The 8,555-nt window shown below is 35.9% G+C and overlaps 1 pseudogene; it reads right to left on the bottom strand.

Annotated features, from left to right (window-relative positions):
• LOC101617675 overlaps window positions 1-8,555 on the bottom strand; it is a 185,444-nt pseudogene that overhangs the window by 82,177 nt on the left and 94,712 nt on the right.

Here is an 8,555-nt window from a genome sequence, read left to right as displayed (position 1 = left end):
GAACATGTATTATTGGTCATGATTTGAATGATGCTCTTCAGTTGTCTTAAAACCTCTCCAGCTTCCCAATCTCTCCTTTTATCCATCCTGACTTAGTGATACATATATCACAGTCTCTCCAGAAAGATCAGTTGTAAGCAGCAGCAAAACACTTTTGGCACTAAGGTCTCTCTTAGTTGACTAAGTAATTCAGTGACACTGTTAACGTAACAAGATCCTAACTGTTGAATACTATCGACATATACAAACATATATTATACGTTTTCAAAATCCTTTCTTCTTTGTAATCAAAATTCTAATAGGTCCTAAAACCAGGATGTCTGGAATTGCCATTCACATCCCTGCTGTTTTTCATCCATGAGCAAGAAGTATAGGGCTTTGCCCATATTTTTATAATACACTGTTAGGCTAGCAGAGCACTTACTCAAAAGGATGAGCACGCCAGACATAACACTTCATCCATTGATCAAAATATGTGTAAATTCCAATGAAAAACTCTTTAAGAATGAGTTAAGGGTTTTCTCCGATTTCTTTTATTTATTTATTCTTGATGAGAGAGAATGGGCATTCCAGGGTCTCCAGTCACTGCAAATGAACTTTAGACATGTGTGCCCCCAAGTACATTTGGACTATGTGGGTTATTGGGAATCAAACTTGGGTCCTCAGGTTTTGTTGGAAAGTTGCTTAACTGCTAAGCCATTAAGCCTAAATTTCTTTTAGTATTACTGCAACCCTGGTTGTGGATGAATAAACTGGCTTTAAATCTAGACCAGAAATGGGAGTCATGCTGATATTACTTATTCTGGAACTATCCTGAGATGGAAGAGTACAGATATTCTTAAGGATACAGAAAAAGCATTACTAGGACCTCTCCAGGGTTCTTATCTCTGTCAAAACCTACCTCTGGGGCTGGAGAGATGGCTTAGCATTTAAGGCATTTGCCTGCAAAGCCAAAGGATCCAGGTTCGATTCTCCAGGACCCACATAAGTCAGATGCACAAGGGGGGCACATGCATCTGGAGTTTGTTTGCAGTGGCTGGAGTCCCTGGAGTGGCCATTCTCTCTCCTTCTCTCTCTCTCTTTTCCTCTTTTGCTCTCTCAAATAAATAAAATATATCTTTTTAAAAAACGCACCTGTGCTTTGCCCATTATAAGGCTGCTAAGGAAAAGATTGTCTCTGCTTTTGGCATAACAGATTTATGGCACAAAAAAATTAAAGCAAGAAATTATAATTACCAAGAATTTATTAGGAGATAGTATCAGTGTTAATATTTTAGTGTATTTTAAAAATTATGGCTATAAAATTTATAAGATGTCAATTGCTAAAACCTTGCAGCAGATAATTTTTCAGTGAGCAGCAATATACTTCAAAATATACCCATAACCTGATGAAAAATTGTACCTCTAGAAACTTCTCTGGGCAATATAATCAACAATTCAGAAAGACTAAGGATGCATGTACTTGTACGTGCTGATGTGTGCAGGTCGGTGAGTGTACAGAAGTGTGTGTGTGTGTGTGTGTGTGTGCGCGCGTGCTTGTACTTATGCACCAAGAGGTATCAATCTTAGTGTAAGCATTTTATCTAAGTTTTAAATAAAAATTATTTAAATATTTATATAGTGTATATTTTTATGTCGACATTCCATGCTATCACATAGCTTCCATCACTGCACTTTATGTGCTTTTTTCCTTTATAAATAACACTATATATATTCTTATATAATATCTCTTTATAGCCATAAATCTTTTTTAATTTTGTTTATTTGCAAGCAGAGAGAGAGAGAGAGAGAAGAATGACAGACAGGGAGAATGGGCATGCCAGGACCTCTAGCCACTGCAATCAAACTCCAGACGCTTATGCCCCTTGTGCATCTGGCTTACGTGGGTCCTGGGGAATCGAACCTGGGTCCTTTGGCTTAGCAGGCAAGTGCCTTAGCCACTAAGCTATCTCTCCAGCCCAGCCCTAAATCCTTTAACAATTTTGTACAAAGAGTTTCTGACTATGTAGATTCTGTTGCAAAATGAATTTACATTTTCATTACTAGTGTAGAAGAATGTTATTTAGTTCCAATGCAGAGATATTATCAGACGTATAATCCTACTACACGTAAAACAATAAGTTTAACAATAGTAAATAAAATAATTAAGTAAAACAATAGTTAATAAAAGGTTAACAGATCAGATAGTAAAATATACGAGGTTATTCCATGAAAACTAAGTAACTGAGGTCACCAGAACAGCACTGCCGACCGCAGTGGAAGACTGGACACAGACAACATGTGCTTTGGTGGTTGACATTTATTGTTCTGCTATCACACACCCCTGCTGCGAGAATTAAGTACTTCACCATCCAAATCCACTTACAGGGTGAAACCTGGAAGCTTGTGCTTGGTTTGTCCTAAACTTTGCTCCAACTGCTCTAGCAGATTTTATTCGGGAACTGTCTTCTGTAGTAAATGTAATGGTAGATTCTGAGCATTCTGAAAGCTTCGAGAAAATCATCAAGGTAGATGATGTTCCTCAGGATGTCCAGCACAGTTTTATTTCATTTATATGAATTATACCAACGAGCAGATTGAATCTGCTTTATTAGAAACTAGGGTGCTGATTAAAGGGGTTTTGGGAAAGAAAATAAGAGGGTTGCCTGATGCAGGAAAAGTTTCTCTTCATACCCTAGGTCCTGGTTGCATATGTGTGAAATTTAGTTATAAAAGTTGCTCTTGGAAAGTTCCGCATAGGGAAGTTGGTAGAATGACCTAGGGACTACGTTTGCCTGAAATGTTAACATCTTCTGGAAAATGTCATTGGATTTCATGAAGAATAGAAGATATATTCCAAATAGCTTCTTGGTGGTCACATGCATAATTAAATCATTGCATGTTCATTGTCTGACCTCTGCTTCAAAAACACAACTTTTTGATTAGTTCTAGACTACTGTGGTCACATTCATGATTGATTTTCATGGATGCAGCATTGTCTATTGTGTATGTTTTTCATAAAGACACTGAGCTTTGGTTTTGACTCAGAGCTTACCCCAACAGTAGAGCAAAAAATATCATGTCTGGGCTGGAGGGATGGCTTAGCAGTTAAGGCATTTGCCTGCAAAGTCAAAGGACCCAGGTTCAATTCCCCAGGACCTACTTTAGCCAGACGCACAAGTGGACACATGTGTCTAGAGTTCATTTGCAGCGGCTGGAGGCCCTGGTGTGCCCATTGACTCCCTCTCCCCCCCCCCCTTTCTCTGTCAAATAAATAAATAAATAAAATATTTTTAAAAAATTCATGTCAGATTTGGCAATATAATTTGATTACTTGTACACACTAACTTAAAGACATGTGGGGCCATATATGTGTACATATAGACATATATGTATATTTAATTGTGAGAGAGTACTTCTGACAACTGACAGTATGTATGAAGGACACAGTACCTAATTTAGAATGTCAAAACACCTTAATTAAGAAAATAAGCATGCTTGCCTATTGCCACCGAAGACATTTCAATTACAGCCCCAAAACAAAAGAGGCCTGTCAACATAAAAAGTGTGAGTGGTGTGGAATTCCTGAAGTTGAAAATAATTGTATATCAATTAAGATGGTTTGGGAGAGTAACTTAAATCAATTTAGAAATCTTCCAAGTAGAAAATTGAATATGCATACATTCTGCAAAAGCCCAGAGGCAGTACTCTCCAGACTAAAGCTGAACAGAAGGGAAATGGCTTCGTGTCATTTCTACAGTTCTTTTTGTTTGAGGAAGTGCTCTGAACAAACCAGGAGGAGTTATTCCAACACTATTATTCTGTAGTCAGATCACAGTGCACACACATGACCCCGTGCTGGGAGCTGAGTGCTCTCTGATGTATACAATTCCAAAGAGAGCAAACCTGCAGATTGTCCGTCAGCTATTGAAAAGTAGTTTACTTCAAAAAAAAATAATGATTATTTTTTTCAAAAAGGAAATGTGTAGGAAATACTGTTCTGAAGATGAAAGTCATATGCTACAAGATTCTATTTTTACTCTCTTTATGCAGTTTTACAATGTACTAAAGTTCAAAAGCCATTAAACACACAGAGGTTACTGTCAAAAAAGACTGCATGGCTTTGATATTGAATGCAAACAATGTAAAAAGCTTAAACCCATCATTTTATAAAATGCACGGTATAAAATACAAATCCTTTGGCACAAAATAAAAATATAAAATATTTATTGCAATCATTATTTCATTTTCATTCTAAATTTAATGATGATTGCTTAGAGACTTTAATCCCATCCTAATGCTGATAAATTGAAATAAGCATTTTTGAGTATTCATACACACACATACACACACACACACACAGGGAGAGGGGGGGGCACTACTCACACTTAACTCAGTTTCATGTCAGTACCCTAATAATTTAAAAAAACAGCTCAGAATTTGGAGATTTGTATAGTAAGTCTTACAGCATTTCTGGACTCTTTGTTCTACTAGTTGTGTAGGTGAGGAAATGAAATCCTGAAATACTAATGAAATTCTCCAAAGCTGTGCAGTTCACATAAACTCTTCGCTAATCCCGGACTATTAACAATATAGCTTTTTCTCATCCTCAGAATGAATGGGATTGATAAATCACTGAACAAGTCAATATATGAAGGAAGACAGTCTATAAGAAACATATTATAATATCAGGAAGGGTTGCATTTTGATTATTAAAATTCTGGTGTCCTTATTTTAATTTCATCCTTCTAGTTAATATTAAACATACTTTTTTTAATACATGACAACTGGGACCCTAAGATCTCAATGCTTTCAGTATGTCTCCTGTTACTTACTGTGATAGTCTGATGATATATGCATCCTTTCTAGTAAAATCTCCCAGGCCAATTGATGAAGGTACATAGCACACATTGTTTTTATGTTGTCTTTTAGATTGATGCTAGAAGAATTAGTTTTGCATTCTTACCTCAAAATTTATTAAATTTGGGCTGGAGAGATGGCTTAGCAGTTAAGGCATTTGCCTGCAAAGATGAATAACCCAGGTTCAATTCCCCAGTACCCACATAAAGTCAGATAGAAAACATGGTGCATGCATCAAGTTTATTAGTAGGGGATAGAGGCTCTGGTATACACATTTTCTCTCAATTGCACTCCCTCTCTCCTGCTACTTATAAATAAATATTTTTAATTATTAAATTTCTCTAGGTGAATCAATAAATAGATTTAAACTATGTCTGATACGCTTGTCATTTAAACAGCTTTATTAAGGGAAAACTGATGTGAAATAAATTACACACATTAAAATTATACAGTTTGACACTTTAACAAATAAATGCTGTGAATGTGTTGACGCAAAACAGTAAACGTATCCATCGACTACAAAAGTTGCTTTGTGCTCCTTTGAAATCTTTCCCATTTGTTCCTCCACATTACCAAGGCTGTCTTTGGGTATTTATTACCCATATTCTATCATCAGAAGTTTTCAGTTTTGTGTATTTTATATAACTGCACATAACTGCAGTGATCCCATTTTATCTGGCCCTTTCTTCTCAGCTTAACTAGTTTAAGATTCACCCATGTTGTTCCATGTGGCAAAATCCATACCTTTAATACTCATATTATAAAATGTGAATATCATAGGATATTTATTCATGCAATAGTGGATTTGAATTGCTTCCAGTTTGGGCTATTATAATAGATGTTGCTATAGACATCTATTAGTGGTATTTTATGAATGATATGTTTCTCCCATATATATTTGCCTCAAGAAACTGACAGTTTTCTCATGCTAATGTACTTGAATGAGTTTCATATTCTACCAGAAACACATCAAAGTCAGATCTTTCACATTTTGTCAACATTTGTAAGATGACCTTTAGTCATTTTAGTTTTTGTAATAAATTCTTGTTGCTATCACACTTTTTCTCAATTTCCTTCTCCTTAGTACCAATAATTTGAACATTTTAAAATATTATTTGGGTCACATGTTATATTTATTAAGGTGCATAGCTGAGTAGAAGAATTGAAGGACAAATGATAAGTAAGCAGCCATAAAGGCTTTTTAAATGTGACATTAAAGAAAGAGCTCACCAGAGAAATGGCTTTTGTTAATCTATAGTTCGGAGAAGCATCCTATATTAGGAATATCTTGACCCAAAGCCTCAGAAACACATGTGTGATAACTACATATACAGATTTCTAAAAATTGCACCTTCTGTTACCTGACAGAAAGAATATCAGTGATGGCAAAGTCTAAGGATATTCAACATGTACACAGCACTTCCCTAAGAACTTGCACAGTTAGTACTATTTAATCCACATATCACAGGACACTGATATTACCCTCATTCTACACACTTTTTATATCTTCTCTATAATAGGGCTGTATGAGTACACTTGCTTGGACAAACTCATTGCACAGTACATTAATACTAATTATATATACCCTAAATACATGACTATATGTAGTATATAAAATGAAGTCTGTGGCCTCAGCTTCTCATGAAATTAACAGACATGGCAACATAAAGAACTACTGTCACACCAACAACATGGATGGTGTGTTAGAATTATGCTGGTTGAGAAGAAATAAATCTCAAGGCTTATATGAGTTGGAGGAGGATTTAAGTTCAGGACAGTAGCTCAGAAGCCTTCCCTTGTATTACTTTGTGACCCTGTTTTGAGTTAGAAAACCCATAAAAGATTTATAGAATATACAAATGTACAATTTTAGTTGTTAAAATTATTATTGTCTTGGTTTATTTAACATTGGATACTCAGTGACCTTTTTCTTTGCACAGTCCATCTTTTGCCACGTCTGACTCATGTAATAGCTGTACAATCAACAAAATAAGATAAAAATGTAAGACACTGTATTATACTGCTGTAGAGAAAGTATGTATTTCATTGAACTTACTTAAGAACTATTGGACTGGATAGTTGCTTGTTATATTAATGCTGATTCAATTGAAGGTAGAAGAAATATGATGATTTCATTGCATATCTATTAGAAATAAAAAATCACTGATAGAATGAATTGTGCTTGAATACATACATGCATGAAAAACTATATAAAAGTGTGTTTCTTGGATAATTTTTACCACTCAAGTAAAAACAGTTTATCTCCACAATACTTTGCAAAACACACTGATAATTTATTCCAACAAATATATCAAGAAAAGCAACTTATACAACTACCCTGCTACAAGTCAAGCAATGAAAGCTTCTGTTTATTCTCTCTCAGGGCTATCTCAGGGTGACCTTCCAAAATTAATGTGCACACCAGGCTTCCTCCCTCTGTTCAGCCCACCGTCACTGCCCTCACGCACCAGCTTTTCTCCATGATCTGTAAGCCAATCACAAGGAAACCAGACAAGCCATAAATATGATTTAAAGTCTGAAGTATTTGCAGTACCTTGGGAACAGATGTGCTAAAGTGCACAGGATAATATTAAGCAAACTTTAAATCTATCATGGCACCTGCTCTATAATTCTAGAAGGACCTTTCCTGACAAATTGGGAAGAGTGGTAAGAAATGGCTGTATGTTGCAGGTTGTAGATAATTGATGAACAGAAAGCTATAAATTTGAATACAAATGCTAAAAGGGCTCTTTGCACAAAGCATCATGTGTCTGACCTACAGTAGGGCAATATTCATTATGCATTTATGGGATAAATTCAGACAAAAAAAAATACAGAATACCCTGAACAACTTCTATACTTTCATATAGGACACAGTCATATGGGAGTGATAACTCTTCCATAAAAGCCATACTTCCAGAGGCAACAGTCTCGAAGTAAAGCTATTCTTTCCTGAATACTGAGCAGGACAAACTTTAATATACTTTTCCTTAACAGACAAATGAAAATGCATGTCTTTGTTAAATATCTTATGATGATGTAAAAATTTGTTTAAGTACGTCTATATGTCGTATAGTTGGATTTTACTAACATTTGGATCAGCTGTAACTAGGAAAGGAAGCTTGAGAAAATTCAAATCCGATAGTTCAGATTCCCATTAAGATTATAAATTATTCAAAATTGAAAACTTTAGTGTTCACCTACATGGTATAGATGGATGACTGGAGAAAAATGACAAATGATAGATGACAGACTGGCAGGTAGTGTGATGGCTTTTGTTAGTTGGAGACTTGACAGGACCTAGAATCACTAGTGAGGGATGATCTAAATAAAGTTAGCCTCTGTGAATGCCAGTGAGGGACTATCTTGATTCAGCTTACGGGGGTGAAGAGACCCACTTTAAGTGTGGGCAGTAATATTCCATAGGCTGGGGAGCTGAAGTGAGTTCCGGCATTCATTGTTATCTGATTTTTCACTGTGGTCTGAATTTGACCCATTACCTCAGGCTTCTGCTGCCATGCCTTCCCACTCTCATGGACCACAACTTCAAACTGTAAGCCGAAATAAACCCAGTCTTCTTTAAGTTTTTCCTGTGTCTTGTCCCATCTATGAGAAAGTACCTTAGACATACAGATGATAGGTTTAGATATATAAATGTATAGATGATGGGCATAATGCAGCAAGTCTGACACACAAACAGCTTCTAGCTCAGCGTG

This window comes from Jaculus jaculus, chromosome 16 (genome assembly GCF_020740685.1).
Source record: "Jaculus jaculus isolate mJacJac1 chromosome 16, mJacJac1.mat.Y.cur, whole genome shotgun sequence".
Classification (NCBI taxonomy): Eukaryota; Metazoa; Chordata; class Mammalia; order Rodentia; family Dipodidae; genus Jaculus; species Jaculus jaculus.
Note: the sequence above shows the minus strand (reverse complement) of the source record. Positions and strands in the feature narration are given on the sequence as shown.